General features: G+C 35.7%; 1 protein-coding gene across 6 annotated transcripts in view; it reads left to right on the plus strand.

Moving 5' to 3' along the window:
- Positions 1-1653: 1653 nt before the first annotated feature.
- The window catches only part of Sox102f (transcription factor Sox102F), a 155081-nt gene continuing 139986 nt past the window's right edge, over positions 1654-16748 (plus strand). For 2 of the 6 annotated variants that reach the window (XM_072903016.1, XM_072903070.1), the window contains exons 1-3: positions 1654-2841; positions 4216-4481; positions 5009-5051. The gene's annotated coding sequence lies outside the window, so the exon portion shown is untranslated. Of the gene's footprint in view, positions 2842-3935; positions 4482-5008; positions 5052-16748 lie in introns of all 6 variants that reach the window. The other 4 variants (XM_072903025.1, XM_072903045.1, XM_072903035.1 and 1 more) reach the window with 4 other exon arrangements.

Below are 16748 nucleotides of genomic sequence, written 5' to 3' on the forward strand. Positions count from 1 at the left end.
TAATTTACAAAAAGGAATTTTTTAAAATATATATAAACTTTTTTTATTTTTATAAAGTTGTAAATGTTGCTTACCTGACGATTATTTCGCCGGTATTGAACGTTTCTACGGGACTTCTCCTCTCTTGGTTCTTTTTATGTCACTCACCCAATACATTCGCGGAAACACGCGGAAAATAATTAACTACGATCGCGCGGAATTTTCACGGCACTCCCGATACTTTGTACTTAATATTTACTCGCGAAAACTAAACTTTCTGGCAGTTTTATTAATATGTTCAATAGAATGCATGAATTACGTAAAGTGATTATGATTGCATAAAGTTTCCATGATGAAATTGTTACAAATGTTCACATTATCGGTAGCATATATGTATACTACGTTTCCACATAATATTCCGCATAATCGTTCGATACTTTTTTCAACACTCCCGATATATATTACATGCTTACTTACAGACATTTATTTTTAGCAATTTAAAGTTATATAATTCAGAGTCAAATATGATGAAATGACAAACAATTTCTATGATTGATAATTGTCCTTTTAATACTCACGATCGCGATTATGTTTGCACCACAAGCGTCATAAACATTTACCCGCGCAGATGAGACAACTAAACCTAACTTCCGAAAAGTCATCTACTATCACTCACTAGTATCAACTCTATATGTGAATCGTTGGTATGCTAGTTCTATTAAACATGACATTAACGCACATGCAAATCAAATATAAACGTAATATTTGATGTATATACTCGTATGTATATCAAATATAGAATGCGAATATCATAAAATAATTTTTATCACTAATTCATTACTAAACATGTTGATATATTTATTAGATGAATGATTTATATCTCCTGATAATATTATATTATATGTATAAATTGTGTAAGTAACGTGCCCATATATGACACCAGTGACAAGTTTAGTGCTATAGTCGAGATAGACATAATCTATGGTTGAGGCGATATTCTTTGTTAGAAACTATATTTGGAAAAATACATACATACATGGAAGAAAATTGCACGTGTGAGAAAGGAAAAAATTTTCAAAGTCTAAATTTGTTTATAATGTTTGGTTTCTAATACAGTGATGTAAATACAATTGCTAATCTGTTTCAAAATGTGATGATGTAAAATATTACCTTAAATATACATATGACAATTTCTATGATAACTGAAATAAGGTAAGTCTTTTCACTTTATTTTTTTTATAAATAAATGAAACAACACGTTTAACATTTGGTTAGACAAAGAGAAAAATCTAGAAACCGTGATAAATGCTAAAAAAATCGTCCCTTCCTTTTAGAGTGTTTCTGTCTTTAAGAGTACAGTGAGTGTTCTTTTTTAAGACTACACGTTTTTTTTAGATAAGTGAATTTTTACAGATCAATGTATTATTTCAACCATTATGTTTTTAAACGGATTAGTAGTTGTATTGACACTACTATATATATATGTATATAGTACATATATAGTACATACATATATATATATATATATATATATATATATATATCATATGTATGATATAACAAAAACGGCCGAGCTCGCGCGCTTCCGAGAATCTCCTGCTACTACATGCGACGTATCAGTTTTCAGTTTCTCGCTTACCATTAGTCCTGTCTCGACTATCGCGAGGGTTAGACCGAATTTTTCGCGTTATCATTTCGGTGTTACATCCGTGTTATTCACACAAAATTCATAAGTGTAATATCAAAAGTGATAAGTCAATTATCTGCTGAACAGAGCAACTCGTGTGTTAATGATTTGTAAAAATTGATATTCGTGTTCTATATTCATATACATATTAAATACATATATTCGTATATACACGTGCATTAAATGACGCGTTTAGAAACTAAGGCTCAAAAGATTTACATGTAGGCTACATTCCACTTGGTAATCACAACACTCGCTTCATCTCCGTTTTTGTTTAATTTTCAGTGACCAAAGTTAAACTAGAACTCTAAGTTAAACAAAGACAAAGATAATGCTCGCGAGCGTTGCGATCGTCGAATGGAACGTATTTACAATGGACCATAGTCGATTCATGTAAATTCGGAAGACTGCGAAGTCGGCCTTAACGAAATCGGCGAACGTAGTGTGGTGATTGTCTGTGTTGCGCTTGTCTGTGGTAGTCATACACATCGCGCGGTAATTTGTTGTCAGTTGTGTCGGTACAATGTGTGACATCGGTGCGTTATAAATAGTGCAAATTAATCGCATTCGAGCATCGCGAGTGATGAAAAAATAGGACCAGTTCATCGCTGTAATTAATGCTGTGATCGCCATACAATAGATTATCATATCGGTATGATATTACTCATAATATCTTGTCTCGTCTAACACATAACCTCTCAGTATTGTCAGTGACCGCATTCACGCGAGTTATAAATTTAAGTCATTGTGAATAAATATCATCCGGAGAGTGCGAGTGTGTAGTGTCGAAAATGTCGAGAGAAAAGTATCGGAAGATTGTCTGTATTATGCGTAGACAGTATATTTCACCAGTAATGAAAACTTGCGACGATTCTCTGTGAAGTCAACTTTGCGTGAAAATTGTAATCGAAGCATTACTAACGGATAAAGTTCAATATGGAAATAATTTTTACGTCTCAAAATACAAAAAATATGTAAAATTTCGAAAAATGTCATAAAGTTTTTTACATTTAATCGGTTAAATTTACGCTTCGCTCGTTGCGGCGATGCTAAAATTTTTAATGCAAATAGTATATATATGCTTGCATTTTAAAATAATTTTATTCTCTTTCTCTCGTCCTTTCCTCCTTCATTCTTCTGTTCTTTCTCTTTCCTGTTCTCTTTTTAGACGAAATGTAAGTACAAAATATAAAAGTTAAAAAATTAAGGATAAATACCTAGGAATGCTATTCACAAATTTATATCATTCTACCGATTATTCATGTAATACATTTCGAATTCAATAAATCACGCATAAAATATCGCGCTTTAATGAGTCGATATATAAACATCGAATTTTTACTTTACATATGACGAATATTAAAATATATATTGTTTTAATTACAACTGTAATTAACTAACCTTTATTAATTAGTTGATTGGTCAATTTCTACATATATAATAACGTTTTATTAATGATGGAAAAATTTAAGACGTCAGCAATACTTGAAACTTTAATACTGTGCGATATTACGCGAATAGAGTTAATAATTAGTTAAAGTGCAATGGATTGTCATGCAAACATATACAATAATCGAACGAAATATATAAACGCATCAGGTATCTTCTTCGTATTTGTTGCGATTTAAAGAGATAAATGCGATCGAGAGAGCGAGCAAGTAAGAGAGAGGGGCAGGAAAAGAGGAAGGAGAGAGAGAGAGAATATATGATTTAAAGAAACATGCGTTCGACTCAAACCTCGAGCAAGTGAAATATGATCATAGTTAATTAAAACACGACAATAATCCAAAATATGTAATAATTATACGCGACGATCGTTTAGTACATCTTACTTCTCGCACGGTCGTAAATACAATAAGAGTGGAGCGTGGAACGCCGAATTTTTGTGACGTAAGCGCGCGGCTGTTATGTTTACATTCGATCGCTCTGTTGTTATTCATGCGTAGTTCAAAAGTGAGTAGGCAAGAGTAAGAGTTGTTCCGTGTTCCGTATATCACGCAATATCATTCTAGACGCGATGGCAACAAGTATCGCACAAGTGAACGAACGCGATCACATTCCTTTTACAATTATTATCTATTTTTAGACAACTGTTTTAACAAATTTAACATTAACTACATATACATACATACATACATACATACATACATATATATATATATAAAAATATATATATAAATATATATATATATATATATATATATATATATATATATATTATATACCACAAGATTTCAAGTATCGCTGATGATATTTTTTAATTTTTCAGTCATATTAACGAAATGTCGCATATAAAAGACAAATCGACTCTACGTGGAGTAATATGCGTTTAATTAATTTATATTCGTAAATTACATTCATAATTAACAATGTATTTCCGTGTCAACTATATAACGAAAATTCAACATATATATTTTCGGTTATTGGCTTTTTCGTATATTTATTTTTACTTTTGTCTAATATCATATCTATTATTATTCATCTTGTTCATTTATAATGCAAGATATAAAAAATTAAATTGTCTTAAAATACGAATATATATTTGTTAGCAATGAACATTTTCGCATTGTCATGACAAGTAATGCATGAATTTAATTACGCAATTTTCGAACGCCGAATGTATAGTGACAGTCCTGTTATTCTTCTGCTAAATTATATAATAAAGTGCGCGTGCAATGTTGTGTAAAGTGATGTGCAATTGTAATAATCGTGTTCGCAAAGTATAGTAAGTCAATCAGTATTGTGAGTTTAATTAAAAGAAAGAGAGGAGGAAGAGGCCCAGGGAGGCATCAGGCCACGCTGGAGAAACCGTAAGGTAAGCGCGATTTACAATTTATTTAAAAAAATTTTAATTTATTTATTAAGTATTATTTGTTTATGTTAAACGCATTGTATGCAATTTTATTTCCAATTTATTTTTCACATTATTAGATTATATATATATATTCTTAAAATATCTAAGATTTTATTTCAAAATAGAGTATTTTACAAAATATTATTAAATTATTAAATTATTTATAAAATTATTATTAATATTTATATATATATATATATTTATGTATTGAAAATAATTACATAAGTAATATAAAAGAAATAATTGCGCTTTTTTATAAGTATCTTTATGAGTATTATATATCGTGCAAAAAATTGATGATATGATATTACAGTTACTTCAAAACACTTTGAATATAAAATAATAAAGAAATAATGAAAAACCAGATGTTTTAAATAATAAATCTAATATGTTTTAATAAAAAGATGCGTGCGATTAAATATATAAAATTTATTTTAGATATATACCGTGTTTTATAATTTGTATGTATTTCTATATATATGTTACAGGTTAACACCATGTATCACAATTTCACTGTTGCGCATCGTACTGGTGAGTTTTATGTTATTTTTCATTTTAATCTAGAAATGAAATATATTTGTAAAATTTATATATCAGATTATATCATCATTATAGATTTTATAAAATTTATATGTATAAAAATAAATAACACAAAAATAATTTTTAATATTTTTTTCTTTATATATATATATATATATATATATATATATATATATATATATATATATTGTTTGATATCTGAGCTCATTATTTAAAATTAAATAAATAAAAATGTTTAATCTTTTGTTTTTTAATAATTAAATGTTTATATTTTTTAATACATTACTCACACAAGTAATTTTTCCAGAAAGAAAGGAAAAAAGTTTGAAAGTATAGTAAAGTAAAATATTAAGTCAGTATAAAATTAAATTTCAAGTTAATAAAAAATTAAATATTAGCAAAGAAAATATCAAGAAAACATGTAATAAAAATATGCAAAAAAAAGAAATTTACAATGAAATTTTATAAACAATATTAAAATTGTAATGCATATTAGCTAATATTAAGTGATTATTCATGTAATCATGCACAGGATGATATGAAATGGATAATATCAATGTGATAATAGGTGAAACTTATTTCAGCTAAAACATTTCTAGTCTAGGATCATAGTAATTAATATTAATTATTAAAACGTATTTTAATGTTGTCAATATTGAAACTATTTAATTGCATTTAAGACAGACTTCTCAATACGCGTCTGATACTCAATATCGTTAATCCGCACTCATAAAATGTCTATAACATAAGATGTATCAGATTCGTCGCGTAATTTACGGTTTTCATAAACTGATTAATTTATCGAACTCCTTACAATTCACGCATATCTTGATGTTATAAAACGAATTATAATCGACGTAGGAAAATTTATCTATGTTTTTTTTATTATGACAAATGACGAACATGTATATTAAAACAGAGTCGGCATTACACCTGTCTTGTCTTGTCAAGTATAGTAACACAGGAATTTTGATCCAACGATCGCGAAAGCATCTTCCTCTTGCGTTTCTCTCTACCTGAACGCGACTTGTTCTACCATCGGGAACATAATGCCGTGCGGAGCAGGTACTCATAACGCCCGGCCAACTTGTTGAGATATAGCCCGGATAGTGTTTCAATCGCCAGGCCCCCCCCCCCTCCTTCCCCCGAACCGTGAGCACCGACAATGATACGTGCACGTATGCAAAACGTATTACAATATTGGATAGCGGGGCTATGCATCACGATAGTCGAAATAAATCATTCGGCAACAAGTACCGACGTGTGGCTAAGGAAGTCTTAAATAATTTAACAATTTTTCGACGCCACGACCTTAAGGTCACGCCGAGCATCGTGTAAATCCCTTTGGCTGTGGCTCGTAAGGCCCTTCCTTTTCTTTCTTTCTCGCGCCGAGTACTACGCCGACGTACTGGAAACCAAGGGAAATCGCGTGTTTGCTCAAAAAAAGCGCGTATCCCACGTGCTTATGTCCGCGGTAATAAAGAGTCGTGCTTCGCATATACCGCTGGAACGCTTCTCGCAAATCGAGCAACAAAACATCGCGTACTGCGGCAAATATTATGTAAGCGTTTCAGCATGCAAAAATGAAACCTGTCCCTTTGCCTAGTTTACTCCTCTCACTAAAAGCTCAAAAGCAACGAGAAAAATTTCTATCTTCTTTCAGTAAAGAAATTTTAGATCCCGACGCGTTTCATCTTTTTTGTTTATATTAAAATTGGAGATACATAAGTTTCCACTTGCAAATGTACAGACTGCTGTCCACTTGGTTAAAATCAATATTTGTTTTTCTTTTCTATGCGTATGTATTAACATTAATTTAAAGGTAAAGCGCGCTACTATTAGGAAGTTTTAGAAAATATTATATTTATATAAAGATAATGATAATAAAAAATTTAAACTATATACTAACGTTTAAATATCGTTGAATTTCGATCATATAATTATCACAGACATTTACATTATAAAATAAACAATTCCCGCTTTATAAAAAGCTATAATTGGCGCATTTATGAGATTGCACCAACATGACATGACCAACATTGTTTCTAAAGACGACAAAATGCCACTTGATCTCTCGACTATTGTTCACGTGTATTCATGCGTGTATATATGTGTTCTCTTCTTTCTCTTTCTCCTCCTCTGTCTTTCTCTGCTCTCTCTTTCTTCTCCCTGCTTATAATGGCCAAACACATAATAAGGAGGGCAAAACGCGAGGCCATGGTACATGATATGTAGGGCGGCTAACAATGGAGCACACCTGAGTACGAGCCGGTGCGTTTGTGATAGCTTTGGGGAGGTAGAAGGTACCGCATGGTACACCGATATGAAATTTGTAGGGAGAAGGGGAAAAGAAAGGGAACGGGAAAAAAACGAGAGGGCCTTGCACGGAGAAAGGCACAAGAAAAACGTAACAATGCTTCAGCCTCTCTGCTGCTGCTTCTTCTTCTCGTTTTTCTCTTCCTCCTCTTCCTCCTTCCTTTTCAACAGCGGTTGATGCTGCTACTCCGCGCTTTTTTTCCGCTCTCCCTTGTCGACGAGTTTGGGTGCCAATGCGACGCTCTCCGATTTGCTCGCAAAACACCAAATACAAGCGGTCACCTGGTATGCGCGGCATTGTTCAACACGCGTGTGCGTGACTTGTCTCACTTACGTTTCCGTGTCCTCTCGTAAAGAGTAGGTATTGGTAGAATGCTGCGTTCTCTTGCATATGGTTAACAGAATTCTTCGATACAACGACATATATTTTTATGGTAAAATGAATGTTATTGTGTTTGAGAGACAGATGAGAAAAATGGCTTTTTTAATTTTTATTCGCGTATAAAATTATGTATTTCATATAGTATAAGAATAAGTTATGAGAGTTATAAATACAACTATTTTTTTATTAAATTTATTTTGCTCATTTATTTATGTTCTTTATCTCAGGAATATCTATCTAACAGCTACGTAAGTGTAGTGTATTTAACTATATGATTCTTTAAATGTATTTGGCGTTATGTCTACAATTCTGCTTGACGCCGTTAATAACTTCCCTTTGATCAATTACTTCTCAAGTACTTTCGACATTAATGTTTTTCCACCGCTGTGAGAGATTATTAACCATTGCAGGCTCGCTGCTCCCGACATTAAAATTTAAAACGGCGGTGATATAATTACGAGCAGCGGCTGAGATTTGCTCTCGCCGAGAATTCTTGTGAATAGCCACTAATACAGTACTGTGAAAAAAATTAATAGTTACATCTAAAAAAACTTTTATAACATACATACACACACACACACACACACACACACACACACACACACACACACACACACACACACACACATATATATATATATATATATATATATATATATATATATATATTATATGTATGTATTTATATATACATGTGTATATATATATATATATATATTGTACATGCATAATGATAAAAAATAATTTGCCGGATATATTCAATAGGATATAATATTTTTAATTGTTATGAGATTTTACCTTAGACAAACATCTGATGTTTACGAAGCATGTTAAAATGTTTATGTTGTAGTCTACATTCCGCTTTTCAACAACATTGACCATGTAAGAAAAAATTCAGTAAAGTAGAATATATAGAAAAAATTAAATATCTGCATTCGTTTGGAAAAGAAACATCTGTGTGTGCATATTCTGCAATAATATAATCATTATGCATCAGTATATCGTTGTGGCAACTATACTTAATTCTCGTAAATTATATTGATCCTGTCATTAAAGTCGCGGCGAATGAGAGTTACTCGCGATGGAATGCTGCAAAAGGAGAACTCTACACATACTCAAAGACTCTGTACACGGGATTCTCGGGCAAATCGTATAAGAGGGAATGGACGTAATCTAAAGTGTACGTAACGAAAGAAGCTTTCACGCGGTATCGGATTATTGCTCGACTAATAAATACCATCGACAAAAACGAACGCTGCTAATGAATCTGAAAGTACTGAGCCTCTTATGAAATCATGAGAGATCTCAGTCATTCCTATCAGAGTCCAAAAACGAATTTTTTTCTGATTTTATAGAGAATAATCCAAAAAACTTTTGATTCAGTTTAAAGTAATAAAATTATCAATTTCTTTATAGTATATATTTTATCTGCTTATATTCCTAGAAAGCTTTGTTAGATATCACTTACATCTGTCCCTATGCACGCCAAGAATTATGACAACAGTCAAGGGGGATAATTAAACCTCCAAGTCTCTTAAGTGCCGCTCTTTTCCCCGTCCCTTCGACGATGTCTCTTTCTTGGTGCGGCGGTTATTTCCTGTCTGTCCATCCGCGCTACGTGACCTTCAAGGCCGACATGGACACGACATGGATGACTGATCTTGTCGGACGTACATTTAAGATGAAAACGCATCCTTCGATTAATATTTGTTACGTATGTCACGTGGTTCGAAATAAACGTGCGTACTGTGTCCGTTACACTTTTATCGATAAAAACTGTTATGTCATGTTATAAAATGAATCTAGATAAATTACGTCAAGTACGAGTCAAGGGTTATGCGTCAAATATGCTTAAATAACATATGTCGGATTGCGTAACGGTGCTAGTTAAAAGGCTTTTCAATCTAAATGTCGTTTACGACAATCCTTTTTTTTATTCAGTCGTAACCAGTTCTATTCCTATCGTAACTAAACACAACTTATATTTACTTTAACTTGCGATTATACGACGACCAATATAATCTTCGAAAGACTGTGAAGTGCAGTTACAATCATCAGGACGACATGGATTTTGTCGTTGAACAATAACGCTGCCACGATACGTAATATATATATATATATGTATATCGGATGGTGGTACGGTTGTAGTTGATAGTAAAAATCGAAGCAACCCGATCCAAGGGACCAAGGGCCTACTACATAATGGGAAGGCTGCCCTTAACAATCGTGTAAAAAGACGCCGGACCGTTTTAGATTAAGGAATATTGGGGCATTGTGAGGGCTGCGCGGTCGACATGCGTGTCCGTATGCGTGTGTACGTTATGTGCGTTGACAATGGGAAGCCTAGTGGGTGCGTTAATCCGTCGTGTGTGAGGCTGAACTGTGGGAATATTTCGTAGAGAGAGAAGAACAGAAGAAAGAGAGAGAGAATGGGGGCGGGAGGGGGAAGGGTAAGGCGGTCTTGGCTCTATTGTTGCATCTCGGCGATACTATCTGCCGGTACACGCGATGCCTCTGTCGGCTCGCCGACAGTGTTGACTCGCGTTTAAAGTCTCGTACATTTGTGTGCGAGCACGCTCCTCTTTCTCTATCTCTCTTATGCGAGGCTCGGCCAGCAGTAATTGCCGCGAACGACGAACGGACCAACGAAGAGTCGAGACGGCGATCGTCTCGCGGACAGGTCTCTCCGTTTATCGAAGTTACGCGGCGCACCTTCATCCGGAATCGATAAACTCATTGTATACCATAATTCGCGATCTCCACTAATACCTAATAACGAAAGAGAGGGTCTCGTTGGAAGTGTCACTCACGTGAAAAATGGAAAGAAAAGCGTGAAGACAAATGGAAGATGGGCGAAACTCGTGAGTCATTCTGCTTGCTTTTCTCATCATATTAAAATTTTTTTCTCATTAATATCACTTGCATTGTCAATTATTCCGAAACATTTACTTTATTAGTTTATATACATATATTAAGTTATTTACCGAAATTATCATTAATTATAAGAATGAAAGAAATATTATTTGTAGTAAAATTTTTCCTTTAAGGAGAAATTAAGTTTGAGCTAAGAACTCGAATCTGTCATCTTTCTGTTCATTGATAATAGAAATTTCAATATTAAATTTTACATTAAAATTTGGTAGAACAATCAATTTCAAATAAACGAGAAAGAGAGAAAGAGAGAGACAAAGCACGAAAAATAATTGTCTCTTATATATTTTTAAACACTATATAATCTCGAATTCCTTATATTTAAATAATTATAATAATATAAATTTAAAATGTGATTATTTTCAATTTTTGTATAAATTTTTATTTTTAATTTAATATTTTTACTAAAATTATTAAATCATAAAGGAATAGTTTTATGTTTATATGTGTGTGGTTTTCCTTTCAATTAATCTCTATTCCTTATTATTATTATAAGAAACTCTTGGCTCTCTTGTTCGATGCCGCGTTACCTTATCGAGGGTTGCAATTTCATCCTTTCGGTCGAATGGTTTCGAAATTCCAGCTCTGACGGGCGACACCCAACGACGTCTTCGCGCCCGTTAAGAGTCCCCGTTCTAATCTCGAGAGCGGATATCGAGTCGGTGTACTATGTCGCTGGTGATCGGTCAGAGGATCGCTCTCTCGGAAAAGTGGCCGGGTATTTTTGTAGTCGCTGAACGTGGGAATGATTTTGAGACGAGAGCAGCGAGAGGAAAAGGGGTGGACGAAGATGAAAGAAGAGAAGAACGGGGCACCTGGACGTCTCCCCGAGAGCCAGTCTTCTTGATGCGCGAGCGTGCAGGCGCGCAGATCACACATACACGTGCAGAGCTCTCTCTCTCTCTCTCTCTCTCTCTCTCTCTCTCTCTCTCTCTCTCTCTCTCTCTCTCTTTCTCTTGTGAGTGCCTACGAGGGCGCTCACCATGCAACACACGTGTCGTCCCGTGTATGCACGTTCATACAGTTTGTAACGCGCGGAACAGGTATTCCCCCATTGAAATAAGGTAACGTCGCGAATATGAAATATACCCCCTTGTACAACTTGATAATCCGTGGTTACCATAAATCCTGAGTGATTATCCGCGTGTCTATTTATAAGCCTCATGGCGTCGCCCTCACCTTCGCAAGCCTCATCCCATCTCTCCCGCCACATACCACGCATCTCTCTTCTGCCTATCTCTTTTCTCTTTGTTCAGCTATTCTCCCGGTATTCTCGTTTTCTTCTCGACGATGTCGAGCGAGATCTCGAAAGAGTTCCAACATTCGTACGTACACGCGTGTCATGGCTTTCCATGGTGCGCGCGTAAGGCTTTGGAGATATGTCCGATAGGATTAATCGACTTACGACGAAAGCTCCTTTTTCGCATCGGGAAACGAGAATGATTTGTCGCTGAACCGTTTGTCCGCACCTATGACAATAACGTTGATCGGTTGAACGAAAACGTGAGAAATAATAACGTAACGTGAAGAAATCGTAATAAACGATAGGCAATAAGAAATGATGCGTTCTCTTCTCGTAGAATAATACGACAATGCATACGTGCGCGGCGTATACACATAGAAATATGCTTGAGATTAATTGTCTAATTCTAAAGAATAGGAGTAGTATGAGAGTAGTGAAATAGAGCTGCAAAGCGGATGTGTCTTGGTACGGAGTTCACAATCCAGCATCACGCGAGGTTGAAGAAAATGCAAGAAAATGTATTGAGTCAGAAGATAATAAATAATTCAGTTTGATATACGAGCTCCAATATCGCGAGATCTCACCGCGTGCCGTCCGTATACGGATATGTGCGAGTGGGTTGTCGCACATTTTGCCTCGTAGACAGATATGTGCATATCGATCATTCTGGATGCATTGACAGCTTCATTCGCGAGCATATTCCGTGGAATTACACCTCCGCATCTGAGTCCCCTTGCTCTCCTTAGAGATTTCAAAATATATTAAAATACCTTCTCTTCCATAAGATGATACCAATTTTTTTTTTAAATCATAACTGTAACAACGCTTATTAAGTTTAGTGTTATTATTTGCTATCGTTATTGTTTCTATATGGAAACGCGGAAAATATTACTTGTAATGATAATTTAATTTTATGATAGCAAGAAATATGCATTCCGTTAATTCGTACCGAAGAAACTTTATACAAAAAGAGAGAGAGATAGAAAGCTAGTATTGTAGATTGTATTTACCGTGCAATATATAAGATGCAATATATATGAGTCACGGAAACTGGACGATTTTAAATAAATAAATGAAGAAGAACTTAAATATTTATTTTTCCTGTTATATAATAACGGGATATAGAATGTCATTTGAATATATTATTTCATCTTACTCATTTTTTAAAATAAAAATTTTTTACATTTGTTATTAAATATTTAAGTTATATTTTATTGATTTAATTAAAATTGTCAGATTTCCGTGGTTTATCCTATATAAAAGTCACGTTTTTCATCGAATATCTCCATCCAAGTTTTAATGTTACAATATCTAATGCATTCACCCAGATTGTTGAGTGTCAGGAGATTGCATAGAAATTAATACAAATTGTTAAGTTATTCGTTCCTAAGTATATTAATTAATATTTTATTTATATTAACACGTTAACCTGTTCAAAATGTTACAACGCCTCAAGTATAACAGCGGATAGTTGAAAGAAAAAAGTAATCGAGCAAAAAAATTGATCTGTGAGATAACGACGGCGCTAAGCATGGAGAATGATTTTCGGCTCGCGCGCGTTGAAGAGGTCAATGCTGAGAGAGAAGACGAAGAAACCGGGAGTATAACATCGTCGCCATAGGCACTGTGCGGCAAGCTATTAAAAACCCAAGTTATGAATGAAAGCCGGGGCTGAAATAGAATGGCATGCCGGGTCCCGCCCACAGGAACAGGTACGAACATCACGACTACGCACAGCTTCGGCTGAGACCAGAGTGTCAAAAGATTCCCAAATAGCTACAGACGATTACCGAGTGTGATGCGCAAGTTGCCGCCTCGCGCGCGCAGAACCGGTAGTCGAATCTTCGGATAATTTAATTACTATGCACATGTCAAAATCAACTTGTTCACGTCAATACTCGTCGCTGGAGCTCTATAAAAAAAGATTGTACAACAGAAGTGTTTGCATAGGCGATTCATCGACGTGTTAAGAGTTCGTTATGCGCTTCTTGACGCGTTTAATATTCTTCGGGAAGACAAATTTATAGAGTAGATTTATGAAGAGTTTTATAATCGAGCGGAATATACACGTGAGCAAAATCGAATGTACTTAATAATCACATTTTAATTTTTTCAATTAAACATGTTGAGTGTATTTAATAATCACATTTTAATTTTTTCAATTAAATATATGAGCATTAATTCGGTGATTAAATACATATGAAAATCATAAGTTGAATCGATCGAAATTCAACGTTGAAATTTAATTTCTGGAAGGGAGTCGGTGTCCGACTATCTGTCACATTCTTGACGTCAGCAGCCGGTATCCGGAGAGCCGGTCGAGCGTCCTGACGATTCAATTAGGATTCAGGCACGCCAGCGAAGGTCCGGATCTCTTCTCTCGCCTCTTTTACCATCTTTTTTTTCGTGGTATAATCGATCGCCGATTTCACAAGAGATCCGATCGATTCATGTACACTCTCATGTGTGTCTGTTGATATATGAAGTTTAGGAACCAGATGTAAGCGGTCTGTAAAGTATCAACGGCTCTTGAAAATGCGATTTAAGTGATAACGTAATAAGTGCTTCGATAAAAAAATAATTGTTTATTATTCCTCAAATCTTTATTTTTAAATGTAATTCAATTACATATCATATACATATATATATGATTTTTCAGTAATTATAATTCACTATCGGTCTCGGTAATTTACCTATAGTTAAGACGAATTTTTTTCGTGATTTATACATGTCGTTGCAACAAAATATGAACAAGTTTGATACGATGAGAACAAAGATTTGTATTTAATCGCTCGAGAATGGATTCTCGCAAATTATATTGAAGCGTTGTTTTACGCGCGGACAATGTCAGAAGTGTTACGTTTAATCAATCGCGAGAAGAGAACCCAATCGTTATATACTACTACATCGCACACAGACGAGTCGCCGACAAGACTAAGGAAGTGGGACCAAAGCATCGGACCAAGGGCTGAAAGCCTCGATGAAGCCATCGTCGAGAAGCGTCGCGGGGACAATGGAGCAATCAATAGGGTAATGTGAGGACACTTTATCGAATTATCGATGCGGTCGACACTGGCGTACCTACGGTCAATGGACACGGGTACCCTGCTTTTCGAACAAACCCTTGCCTCACTGTCTCCCTCTTCCTCCCTCCTTCCCTCTCTCTCTCTCTCTCTTTCTCTTTCTCGCACCCACTTCTATCTTTCTGCTTCACTCTCTCTGGTCACCCCGTAGTTCTCTCTTTGCTGCTTTCAATCTGTCTATCGGTGTCTCTTTCTCGCTGGTTCCCGTCAATGTTCGGCGAGTGATAGAGCCGGAGCATCCGTGCCGTAACAAGCTCAGTCGCCCTTGACACTTTGGGCCGTTAATGTCCGAGAAGCACGCGATAAATCCGGCCCCGAACGAAAGACGTATTTCCATCTTATTGCGGTGCTATCCCGGGAGTGTCCTTCGGTACAGGAATGAGTGCCTCCGCGGCGTATGTCATCTCTCACACTCGCTAAAGATACTGGTTTGTACGCTTGTCCTATATTTGCACGGTGTGTTCCTACCATTTGTGATTCTTCAAACAAATTGCATCAAACAAATTGTAGAACCTTTTATCCTTTCTTTCTCTTTGTTTTCTCTCCTTGTAACGAAACGAAAATAATTAATGGCCGCTGCATGTAACAAGTTAACTAATAAAATCGATCGATCGATCCTTACAACTTTATTCCACGAGGTTTACCATTTTTACTCTTCTAACACACTTGTTCGTGTACAAGATAATTTCTCTAATCCCCAATACATAAATCTGTTTGTCCAATTGACAGGGAATCCGTAATGCAGAAGAGTCGCGGACGACAACACGCAGCTAGAAAATCCGGTCATGAGTGGGCTTCGCGCCCGAGCGCGACCAACATTTAACAGGGACGGTAGTGGGCCGATATTTTTACGCGGACTCGATGTCACATATTTCATGTCAGTTTGACTGGGATTTTTTCTCCGCGTCTTTGTATTGAATATAGCCTCGCGCGTATACATGCATGCGCTTGTAATTGCCGCGGCCGGTCTTCGGTGTCCTTATCTTCTTTGCCTGGTCTCGCATCGTCCCGCGTCGCCTCGTGTCGTGTCGGTCCCGCGAAGCACGCTCGATTGACCGCGTGTGAGAACACGATATCGCACGAATGAGTTATGATCCCTATTCGTGGATTTGCATACCGATTCATTATGCGCCGGTGGAACTGAAAATTGGAACGCAACGTGGCGCAACAGAATCGCACGCTGCATGTGGAACGTCGAAGGAGGGCGGCAGCAGAAACGATAAATCAAAGGCCTCCTGCCTCGCGTGTCCCTCTCTCCCTCCCTTCTGCTTTGCCTCTCCCTTTTCGCGAACCGTATGCAAATCGCGCTCGCCTTAATGGCGAAAGATGCAACGGTCCAGGGAAAGAAAAGAGCATCGCATCCGAAAAACTTTCCGCGCACGAGGTTATCGCTTCGAATGTGCGAATTCGTTCGGCGAAGATCGTGTGCACAGATGTACTAAATTGCGTACAAACAAATCACTTTGGCACGATGTGTGCAAACACAGTTGTGTAACGCTTCGACGTTGAGTAATTCGATTTATATAACGGTAGTATACTATTGTCGACGCACGTTGTTCCGTTTCTCGAATTTGTCGAGGAATATTTGACAATTATTAGAATATTATTGTTCTATTTCTCTTCAATGTATTTTAGCAAAGTTATCTGCGTTACGCGGCCGCGAATAACTACAAAATAATACACAAAAAAATACAAAAAGATATAATTTAATTTAATTATTATACTGAATTATT

The sequence above is a fragment of the Anoplolepis gracilipes genome, chromosome 1 (assembly GCF_047496725.1).
Source record: "Anoplolepis gracilipes chromosome 1, ASM4749672v1, whole genome shotgun sequence".
In the NCBI taxonomy this organism is placed as follows: domain Eukaryota; kingdom Metazoa; phylum Arthropoda; class Insecta; order Hymenoptera; family Formicidae; genus Anoplolepis; species Anoplolepis gracilipes.